Genomic DNA, 12183 nt, shown 5'->3' on the forward strand with positions numbered 1-12183 from the left:
TTCAAGGTTCAAGATTTCCTAGCTTCTTCTTTCACACACAAGTACCTAAGCTTGTATCTTTCATTTGGTAGGTCCGCGCCTTTTCTTGCAAGACCTTTACTTCCTATTTGCACTGCAAAATGGTTTTCTCATCCTCATAATGCAAATTAGAAATTCGTAGAGTCTCATTTTCTTGATGATGTATTATGATTTTTTGAATTTTTGAATTTCCAATCAAAGATTTGCAATAGCCAAGAAAGCCATTCTCTCCATCACTTGCAAAGGTCAATAAAGTAGTGGGATTTGCAAATGCGGTGGAGGAATTGGTCATAGGATTCAAAGGATAGAGTGAGTCATTTGTCTATATATCTACAAGTTTTGCTCCCTCTACTTTGAGTCTTTCTTTTTTGGTGGGTGTTACTATTGTGTTTGTTTTACTCCGCTTGCATAATGGCTCATGATATTCAAGATCCAGGTCAATGTGTAGATGATATTTATGTTGTTTGGTGAGGAGATTTGAGGGGGTGGAGGAAGAAGCCATGAATACACAATGCAAGAAAATCAAGAAACAAAAGAGAAGAATGCCATTAGTTCCTAGTGCATACATCGTTTGGAGAAGAAAATCCCTCCAATATGACGAGGTGCATTCAATGTAAGTGAAAAGAGACATTCCCTCAATCATCACGACCGTTATGACTCTGTCCAAGGAATACACTTGGAAGTACACTTTTTGAACGGTTGAAAATGACACCTTCTCTTTTACCACACCAATTTTCTAGAGAGAGAACGCAAAAAATATATTTTCTTAGAAGGCCCTCCAAATGACCTCCAAAATTTCCTAATGAAACGTGTTTTGAAATTTTTAGGAGTCAAGGAGAGCTAATAAAAAGGTAATTAGCATTAATACAATGAGTAATATTAAAGGACCATAATATCATGGTGCTAGCTTAACAACATGACTGGTCTCTACGCTTTGAAGACGTCTCTTTTCAATGCAAAGCATCACAAAATCTCCCTCTTTGAGTTCTATGAATTGTCTCTTTTTATTTGCTTGTTTCATGTATGCATGTTGTGCTTTGTGAAATTTTTGTTTTGCTTGCTTCAAGATTTGGATGTATTATCGAGCAATTTCATCAGCATGTGGTACTGCATCCATTTAATAGTGATTATTCTACCCACACACATAGTCTAGCACTCTACACTCCTCGCATGTGCGTGCACACACATAGTCTATCACTCTACACTCCTCGCATGTGCGTGCACACACACACACACACACACACACACACACACACACACACACACACACACACACACACACACACACACACACACACACACACACACACACACACACACACACACACACACATGCCCGCACTACACATCTTTCGTGCTGGTGTGCAAAGCATAGGGGGAGTGGTGATGGACTTGACATTGTAACTCAGAGAGCAGAGAAAAATCAAGAACAAGGATTTTTAAAGCTCGTTTTTGCCATTTTTTGGGCTTCAAAACTTTATTTCTTACATATCTCCGTTACACAAAGTTGGATGGATATGATTCACAAGTTTAGGTTGGGGTTTTTGCATGGTTTGGATACAATGGTATTTTTATTTTTTGAAATTCTATTTAGAATAATAGCAGATGCTCAATATGTTAATTATAGTGTGCCATGTTTGCCTCTATCATTCCTCATGCTTACATGTGACATGTTTGCCTCTATCATTGCTTGACGGATACGCCGCGACGGACGTCAGCACAACGAGAACTCACCTAACATGTAATGTCAGCTAAGGATGAAGCTCGATCCGCAGGCGCGTGGAACCAAGCATAAGGTGTCAACCTACACTCGACCGACTCCTAACCAATTCCTACAGAGGTCTCTACCAATTGTCTAAGTCACAGCCTTCAAGAGTGCAAGAGAGGAAACTTCCTACAACGCTTTCTAGAGCCGAACACCCATCAAACAATCTCAAAACACCATAGAACTTGAAGGAGACCCTACTAATACCAATAGGTCACTCTCCCTAAGGTCTATGAACCAAAATCCCGACCCAAAACACCCGGTGCAGAAACACGTAGGATGTCTGGCCGAAATCTGCAGGTCTTCATTTTCGAAAGCTAAAGTGCCTAATGTGTAGTTCTACTCAATGTGAACGCGTGGATATGCTGCAATGAAAAATCGGACAACGTATGCTCACCCAAACAACCGATGAAGCTCGTAGAAGGAGCTCACAAAGCCGGACCGTACACGCGCAATGTTGGTATCGGCGCGTAGCTCTTGTCGGGGGCAACACAACACATTGCGCGTAGCTCTTGTCGGGGGCAACACATTGCACTTCTCCGCACTTGATTCCGACCACCGGAGCACACGTAGTGTCAAGATGAAGCTCACACTCTCTCTCTCGTACACAGTACGCTCACTCACAGACTTCAAAACTGTTTTAAAATGACAAAAGGTTTTCCATTAAGGTCAAAAAGTGGTATATATACCTTACAATGTCTCAAACCCTAAAGCTCCAAAATCAACCATCTACTCAATCTAACTAAGGTGAAAAATCGGGTTTTTCTTAATGAATGAATAATTACAAAAATAATAGTCCTCCGAGTAGTTAGATGCCGTGGGGTGTGTCCAGCTTCTAACACTCCCCCCCTCCTTGCTCATGTCGTCCCCGACATGGCCTTGATCTGCTGCTTCATCTGATCGTTTTCCGCATCTTTAGTAGTGATTCGTTCCTGGCATGTAGGTTCACCATTGTTGGGCCAAAGATATCTGTATTCATGGTGAAGAACCCCGGATAGAATGCTTCTTCAAAAGCCTGGAGGTGATAGGATGGTAGAAACATGATTCTTTGATACAACGCATGTATCACCTCCTTGGAAGGCTGATCGACAGATCATAAGCACATCTGTATGTATCTTGGAAGAAGAATATGCTGTCGGTCACCTGGCCTGGCTTGAAGGTCTCGAACACTGCTAAGATGGTTCTGCAAATCTTATTCATCATAATGCATGTAAGGTCAGGTGAGCCAATGAACAACTTTATGGTGCCCGTTAGGGTTTTCATCATGTATTGGACACTTATTCTCTCACCTGCCTTTACGCCTGACAGCTTTGGGTAGTTCAACCAAGTGGGTTGGCTTCTTTGCAAAATTTTCCGTGCCTTCCACGTCCTAACCCTTGGTAGGGGACAGAAGCTGAGATTGTCTCTGATATCTTTAGGTGCCTCTACCAGGTGTATTAGGTATTGTGGGTACTTTGTAAGCCAAGCCTTCCTCCACTTTGGTTGAGAATCTACTATAAGCTTAACTCCTTCTGGCTTCGAGGTGTCTGCATTGTAGAGAGGTACCGTTGGCTCTTCTTTGATCCGCTTGTTTATTGTAGCTGTCTCATATTTCAGCAATGGATATGGGAGAGCGGGTTGAAGCCACTCGCGCCTGAGAGTGCTAGAGTCGATCTTTTGGATTGTCATAGATTTGAAGACCCTCTGCTCCCATTCCAAGGCTTCCTTCGTGCTTTCTCTTAGCTCTTCCTCTATTGCCTTACACAATTTTTCCTCCTCTTCTTGTGTTAGATCCTGTGGCTCTTGAGAGGATCCTGCTATGCTTTCCTCTTGCATGTGTGTGTCCACAGGATCTGCCACATTTTTGAGATCGATGCCCTCATTGGCGGCTGGCCCTGAGCTTTCTGCTTCTCCTCCTTGCTGGCCTTTCAACTCCTCAATTTGCCTGAGGAGTGTTTGATTTTCTGCTTCAGCTTCTCCGCCCATATTCACGAGGAGGTCATTATGTTGAGCGTTTACTCTTTTCGCCTCCTCGAGCTTTTTCTTTATGTTTTCCACTTCTTCTTGCAGGGCTTTTTGGCCCTCCTCCATTCTTGTTTGCATTACGATAGAACCTTCAGCCATCATTAACCTCTGCTTTTTCTCGAGAGTCAGCTCCTTCTGAAGTTCCTGCATTTGCTCTTCATATAGTTGACTCTCGGAAATGATTTGAGTCGAGCTCGTAGCTCTGACTCTAGCAGGTGATGCTCGCAGCCTCTGGATGGTTTGATCTTTGACTTTTAGTTGGTCCTTGAGCTTAAGGACCTCATCCAGGCTTGCTTCTTGTTCTATCTCTGCTTTTTCTTTGGCATTTCTCATGGCCTCTACTTCTTTCGATTCTTCGGCCAACTGTAGTGTCAGATTATCCCTTTCTCTTTCGGCATCTCGCAATGACTTGCTGAGCTGCAGACACTCTTCTTCAACTGCTTGTATTCTTTTTGCTGCTGCCTCATTTGCTTCTTCCATTGCTTGGCAGTTTTGTAGAGCCGTTGCCAAACTGTCCTGCAGGTCATCTTCTCTCTCTTTTTGCCTTTGGCTTTGTGTTTGTAGAGAATCTACTTCCTTTTTGATCTGTTCTTCAGTGGCCTTGAGAGTTGTCATTTCTTTCTCTGAAGCCATGGATTGTGCTCGCAGTCCAGCTAGCTTTGTCATCACCACGTCCCAGTCATTGGAGGGCGGGTGCAGGTCTACCGTGTCGATAGCAATTTCTTTTAGCTCCATTGGCCGGATGCCTTGCATCTGTTCTTTATGCCCTGTCCTCGCCAAGTCGAATGCGACTGTGGCTGTTTCTTCCTTTGTATAGCCTGCAGCTAGCAGGTCCAAAAATGCATAATAGGCCTCATCTAATCCTTTTTGCTGAGATTCAGGCTTGGCCTCTTCTTTTGGCTCAGGTTCCTGCCTTTGCTCTTGCTCCTCTGCTTGCCTTTCGTCTTGTTTGTCCTCAGCTACATTATCTTCTTGTGGAGGGCTGCTAGGAGGTGGTGAGGGCGGTGGAGATGGCTGTGGGTTGGGTTTAGGGCTATCTGGTAAAGCTGCCGGTTTGCCCTTTAAGTCCTTGTCTGCTTTTGTTTTTCTTTCTCTTTCTTGGCTTTCTTGTTCATCTAGCAGTGTCTGCCTTATCTGCTCCACTTCCTCCTCGATGAAAGGGACATGGGGAATGTTTTTTGCTACAACATCAAGAATCTCGAAATTCTTGATATAATCTTCAAAACGGTCCCTTTGCACTCTTCTGGATGATCCGGACATAGACTCGAGAGATGGATTCCAGAGTTCGTTTAAATCACCCTTGAGGGCTCTTTCTGCTCGGAAACTCTCCATCAGCCTCTCGAGTCTTGCCGCTTTCTGAGACTTGGTTTCTTTGGCCGACACTTGAGAAAACTCTTTCTTTCCTTTTTTCTGCTTGCGTTGCTCCTCTTTAATTGGCTCTAGTCATCTTTTCAACCTCGTAGCCACCCTTGTGCCCTTTGCGGCTCATCTTCCTTGTCTTCTTTTACTCTTAGCCAATCATTCTGAGATGGGGGGTCAGGCCACCTTCCTTTAGCGTGTAGTGCCCCATAAACCACCTTGGTGATCAGCTCTCCTGACACTATGTATGTTGGCTTTTTGTTGCCCATCTTTACTAAGCTGTCATGTATGTATGCCGCATAGTTGATTATCTTTGGGGTGCCTTTTGTCATCGCCCAAGTGAACGTTGTGGCAATTGCACCTGGCGGCATCCTGTACTTCTGTGGCCTCTTAGTGCACATGTGGAAGTACTGGTTGTACAACTGGCTCAGAATTGCCACCTTTGGGTTGGCAATGTCTTCAAAGGTGTAATTTTCCTTTTTCTCTTTGTACACTTTGACTTCATCCCTTCTTTTTGTCACACTGTCTCCCTCATTGGAGAGGTCTAGTGCATGGGCTACCACCCGCCGCTTCATGATTATGATCTCTGTATCTGGTCTGCCTTGTAAATCTCTTTCCTTGGCCCCTCCATCCTCTTTGATGCTTGTTACAAACTCCCAGACTCTTTTGATGTCCACCCCCGCCGGTATTGCTTGAAGTAGTTGTGGAGGTCAATTTTCTCCAAGTAGCCGGCCATTTTGCTTCGTACAAATTCATTGAGCTCTCTCGGCAGCATTGGTAGCTCTATGACATTGCCTTCATTGTCTTTGAACACTCCCTGGTAGATTTTTAGGTCATTGGACTCTAACAGATTCTCTTGTATCCAAGTGCTGGTGGGCTTTAGTGTTCCCTCTGGAAGGACAAAGGGCTCCACTTCGTCCAGATAATCCTTGATGGTCATTCTTTTCTTTTTTGCCAGTGACTTCAAGGCCGCCATAGATCCTATTGCACTCAGTAATCCGAAGTTAGCGTTTTTTTTCCATATTAGCTGCAAAACTGAGTTTTACTTATCCAAATGACTTGAAAATTGAAAATAAAGCTTAAAAGGAACTTGTGAAGCTGTGCATGTGCTCACTTTGCAAATCTGGCAAAAAATTTCCATCTAGACATCCTACACGTAGGATGTCTTTTTCATCAGAATTGGTTCATACTTGACATGCAGGTAGTGTAAGGCTCATAGAACATGGCTGTATGCTTGGATTTGAATTTGGATATCAAAAAGTGGATTTTTGGGGCTTATTAAGGCTTTAGGTCACAATTTGGGTAGAATGTCCATCATAGGTAGCAATTGGTGTCCAAATGGGTTAAAAATTGGTATATGGGCTCTATGCACCATGGTATTGGCTCCCATGATGTCATTCTTTGCACAGAAGGCTAAATTTATGCTGAAGACATCCTCCGCGTAGGATGTCTTTTTCATCAGAATGACATGAAACTTGTTCTGTGGGTTGTCCTTGGCCTATGGAACATGGCCATGTTCTTGGATTTGAATTTGGACAAGATTTGATGCTTGTAAGGCTCTGTGAGGTGTTTTTGGGCTCAAAAAATGTATCTTGAAGGTGTTGGGGGTCAAAAGTGATTAGAATGGCTTCAAACTTGACATATGGGCTCTTGATGATGAGGTAATTGGATCTGGAATGATAAAACATCCCTTGCATGCCAAAAAGGTTAATTAGACATCCTACGCGTAGGATGTCTATTTCATCATTTTTTCTCCCTGACCACACCAATTGTTTGCTGATGTGTTGGTGAATGTGTTGTGCAAGTTTCATGGGATTTGGACAAGATTTGGTAGGTCTTTGGCCCATTATTGCCTCTATGCCGTAACTTTGCGTTTTTCCATGCATATGAGGTCAAACTTGGTCCAAATGTGATGAAACTTGGTGTATGGCTTGTAAATGTCATTCAGAACATGTGCATGATAAAAAATATTGGAGTCTGTTCCAAAAAGTGCCCTTGAGACATCATATGCGTAGGATGTCTCCTGGTGATTTTTTCAGTGCTAGTGCTCCCAGTGCTTGCCCTTTGCTTCCCTAAGTCCCTTTTGAGCCTAATTTCAACAAAAAAGTCAAATGAATAGAGTATAACTCCCTGTGTGGACTTCAAAGCCTCCGAGCCGTTTTCTGACTTTTGGAGTGCATTTTGGCGATGAAATTTCTCGATATTGATCTCCATAGCTTCTGTAAGGTCTCTGACCCCGATAAAAAAGAACACCATTGTACCTTGAAATGAACATAATGGAAAAAGTTACTATTTTTAGCAGTTTTCCAAATTCTTTCAGTGCCATGATGTTTAGAATGTTTTAAAGCTTCAAAATGTGAATTAAAATAATTTTTGTAAGAAAATTCCAAAAATAGTAAGTTTTTAGTCACCCATCTGTCTAGTTTTAATCGTCTCGAAAAATTGCATCCGTACCCCGAATTTGAAAAAAATGCATTTTCGGACCCCGGGGGCTGCTAAAATGGCAGGTACTCGGGCCAGTAAGTCTTAGTTAGAGCTTCGTATAGCAATTTACGACATCAAAATCCGACTCATATGACCCGTTTTAGCCTAAAATCAAATTTTCCAAAAATTGAGCGGGGAGGCACTGGAGCCCGGGACTGTGAGGGAACAGGTCCCAGGCCACTCCAGATCTGCTTTAGCAGCTAGGGGGCGCCCTTTGTCCTTGTGGGAGTCCTGGGAAAGCTGCCAAGCCAGAAACTAAGTCTCGGAGCCAGTTAACTTAGCCAACCTGACACTTGGTGGGTAGGGGAACTGGACTTGCCAATGCAGAGACTGAGTGCTCCTCCAGATGCTTATAGCAGGGCTGGTCGATTTTCAACCTGTAGGAGCCTATTTAAAGGCCAGTGCACACACACACACACACACACACACACACACACACACACACACACACACACACACACACGCATGCTCACACACTCACTCAGTACACACACAAATACCTACACCCACCTTGCGGAGGTGTTGCCGGTACACACACCTTTTGAAGGAGAAGCAAGGAGGGAGGTGCTGTCGAATTCTCGCCTCAAGAAGCTCGATTAGATCAGAGAATCGAGAAGATTATCAGCCCTTAATCACGGTAACCACGATTTAATTAATGCCTTCTGTAAATTCTTTTCATTACCATCTAAATTCCTCGTCTATTATTCTTATTCCTAGTCTTAATTCTCTTTAATTACTCTCTAATTTCCACTTAACCATATTTTGTTATGTAATCATCATCCCATAGCTGAATTATCAGCCCTTCATCACTCTTGATTAATGATTAGTGCATGATTATTAGAATTTTCTCTCTCTAGGTAGCATAGTAATTAATCGGTAAGCTGGTAATTGTGTAGATTGATGAGAATCACTCTTTCTATCACGCATTAATATTGTAGCTGAATTAGATTCATTTCTCTTGTGCATTAAGATATAATTAAGGTAAGATTAATCTGTCATTAAGTCTCTAAGAGGTGGTTTTGTCTCACACCTATGCATGCGGTGATTCTTCACCCTCTAATTGCTAGGAAAGAGATTAATCGTACTTAATTCATCTCTCTGGTAATTCCATTAGTGAAATTCTATTATCTAAGCCGAGTAATTATCTTTAGAACCGGTTCCCATAGGATTATGTGTCATCCATAATGAATTGCTATATGGAAAAATCTAGACCTCTCATATAGGAGGGATTAATTAATGTTGCTAATCTATCTATTGGGTTGTTGTGACTCTTGCGAACCTTAGCTTTTTCTCCAAGCTAACTATTTAAAGCAGTGAGTAAAATGGCCCCGGTTAAGAGAACTCGCTTCGGTGGTGCCCACGACCGCGAGGCAGGAACAAGCAATGTCAATAGAAAGGGAAAAGCTCCCATGGAGGAACAAATACCGGCCATCTCACGGGCCATTGACGAAGAAATGGAAGAGGTAAGTCATAATTTTATTTAAGTCGTTTGAATTAACATTGCACACGTTTAGTTAGGAATGAACATATCCCCAAACATGTTGGAGAAATCCGACGGAAACCTCGGCATTGAATTCATTGTACATTAAGTTCTAAAAGTAGGAAGGAAATGATTGATGGGTATGCTGTTTGCAAGAGAAAAGAATGTCTGCTAGGGAAAATTTAGCTCGACATGTTCATTTTACTTCCAATGTTAAATCAGTCCTGACCCCCCTACTGATCACAGGGGGTAGAGTTCCTTGTTAAGGGATCTTGAATCCACGACTTGTTTTCTATGCGGTGGATACCCACGACTTGCTTTCTATGCGGTGGGAACCCACTTCTTACTTTTTATGCGGTGGGAGTGTCCATGATGTGCTTTCTATGCGGTGGACATACCTAGTTGTATGGGAAGCTAGGCGACAACGGGAGGAGTGAACACTCGCTGGAGGGGGATGTTGTACCTCCAAAACATTGGAATTTTAATGAATAAGTTTGAGTAGAATTTTTACTAGAATTCTTTCTTGGTGTTGTTTGCAATATTGATTGAAGGGCTGTCTTAACGAACAATGTGCTTCGAAATTAAACAAGGAATGTTTATGTTGAGCAACCTTTGTGGTAGTAATTAGGTCACACAAGGAAGTGTGAGTATGGGGGTGGAAAGTGGGGGCTTGGCTCAGGTTGCCAATGCCTACGAGATGGGTGGTGCCGATTGGTCGGGAAGTCTCTGTCCTCATAGTGCTTACTTCGATATTAGTAATACTCATTGCCCCTAGAGCGGTGAAATCTCGAGAGTAGATGCCTTTGATACATGGGGAAAAAGGCACTCGGGTTTCTCTCCTCTTGGGAGGTGGGTCTTAGGATCGCTAGATAGTTTAAGTACGCTTCCCCTGCGAGGTGGAGCTAGATTTCCTTGCTATTAGGCTCGATCTCGACTCACTTTGTGATGAGAGATCGTCCGCTAGTCGAACCCTGAACCATTTTGTTTGCTTCCGCAATAGATCTAGTGGCCACCAGGTTCACCATCAAATCCGCTGGTTGATACGGCGGGGTGGGGACCTCACACCTGGTATCAGAGCCTAGGTTAGGCTGGGAAATAAAGTCGTACTATTTGAATATTTAAGAAGGAACTGAAAGTATATAGGTAGCTGATTCGAATTCCTTGCATTGGTGTTGCAGGAAGACCCCGTGCTCGAATATCGGAAGTTCCAAGTGTTTGAGCTTATTTATGAGCAAGCTCAAAGATCCCCAGTTTACCAGTTCAGGCGAGATGTCATGGAGATACTGATGAAGGCTCATATGCCACACTCCACTCGCATTGATAGAGGATGGGAACTTGATTGGACATTTCCAGGAGGGGTTTACTACATCAACGCTCGGAAGCTAGGATGCCTGGCTACCGATTTGAAGAAGATACATTGTGGAGAAGAGTTGAGGGTAGTAGAGATATTCTACTTGGTGCCTACACGATTGGACCAGACTGTCTCAGACGACACCAATCAAACCCTCAACGACTGGCTCTTGGAGAAGGTCACCAATGTGATCCCAGCAAACAGAGTCAAAACCTTTGGAGTACCAAAAGAGGAATTCCGGTTTGATATCTTAGTTTATTATCCACTCAAGAATGAGTACAGGAACTATTTCACGAACGAAGTAGTGCATCATGTGAATACCATCTCCTAGGCGTATGTCATACACAATCCATAAAGCCATGTAATAAGCTGCTCATCAGTTATCTTAAACCTTGAGGAGTTTCAATTGTAATAAATTTTCTTCAATAAAGTGCTTTTTGTTTCTGAATCTTTGTCTCTTGATAAAGTGGAATTTTGAAATTTTATTAAAGTCTCGTGTCTATTTTGAAATCCAAGTAATGGTATCAAGAATTTCGTATAACCCATGTAGGCACCGCATGTTGCTCTGTACTCGGCAGCGCAAGAGAAGAAGCTCCTCCTTAAGAAAGCCCAACCTCCGATCTTTAAGGGCGAGGAGGCAAATGTGGAGAGAGATGCGGAAGTGTGGATGGAAGCCATGGACGACTACTTTGAAGCTGCAGGGACCCAACCCGTAAATCAGACCATGCTTGCGATGTTCCTCTTGACTGGCGATGCCAAGATATGGTGGAAGCAACATTGCAGGGACATGGATATTAAGGGATATTCCCAGTCCTGGGAAGACATCAAAGCTGCGATGATGGGGCGTTATTTACAACCTGCCTATAGAACCTTGAGGATGAATGAATTCTTTTCACTTCGGCAGCTGAATTCATCTGTCGAAGACCTTGGAACAACAGGTGGCGAAGTTTTGCCAAGGACTAATCGATCCCTTGAATACTCGGTTGGAAGCTCTCAGGCCGACAACACTACAGGATGCCTTGTTGAGGGCCAAACCTCTAGCTCTCGAAGTAAAAAAGGTTAATCAGAATAGGAGGAATCATTGGGCAAAGATGGCAAGCACAACTGCTTGGAATAACATACCAGCCAACCAAGCATATGACTAGCACCCTATTGTGGCTACTACCACAACCATGGAGTTCCCTGATGTTCGATGCTATGGTTGCGGCGAGCATGGACATTACAGATCCAATTGCCCCAGGAACATTCAGGCAACCAACGCCAATGCCATACCCTTGAATACCCGTGGGCGTGGCCAAGCTAATGGAAGAGGAGGACGAGGAAGGATGAACAGAGGGCGAGGGCGTGGATCCACCGCTAGAGTGAATGCCGCAGTGGTACAACGAACTGTGGGTGATGAAGCAGTGGAGAGAGCAACCCTACATGCTGCAATTGACAATCCCAATGGTTGCGAGCAATACGCAGTCATTCATACGCCAGGATCTCTCAGAGGTGAAAAAGTTAACTTCCTTATAGATTGTGGTAGTACTCTTTCATTTCTTTCACCCAGATGCATGAGGAAGCTAAAGCTAGATAAGTATCCAACAAGCAAGCTAGTTGTAGAGTTCGCAAATGGCAAGGAAGTAGTATCTCAACATTCTGCAGGAAAAATTGACTTTGATTTAGGGGGACACCCAACTTCTGCCCAATTTCAAACCCTACCCTTAGGATTCTTTGATGGGA

This window comes from Adiantum capillus-veneris, chromosome 19 (assembly GCF_014529385.1).
Source record: "Adiantum capillus-veneris isolate H3 chromosome 19, ASM1452938v2, whole genome shotgun sequence".
Classification (NCBI taxonomy): domain Eukaryota; kingdom Viridiplantae; phylum Streptophyta; class Polypodiopsida; order Polypodiales; family Pteridaceae; genus Adiantum; species Adiantum capillus-veneris.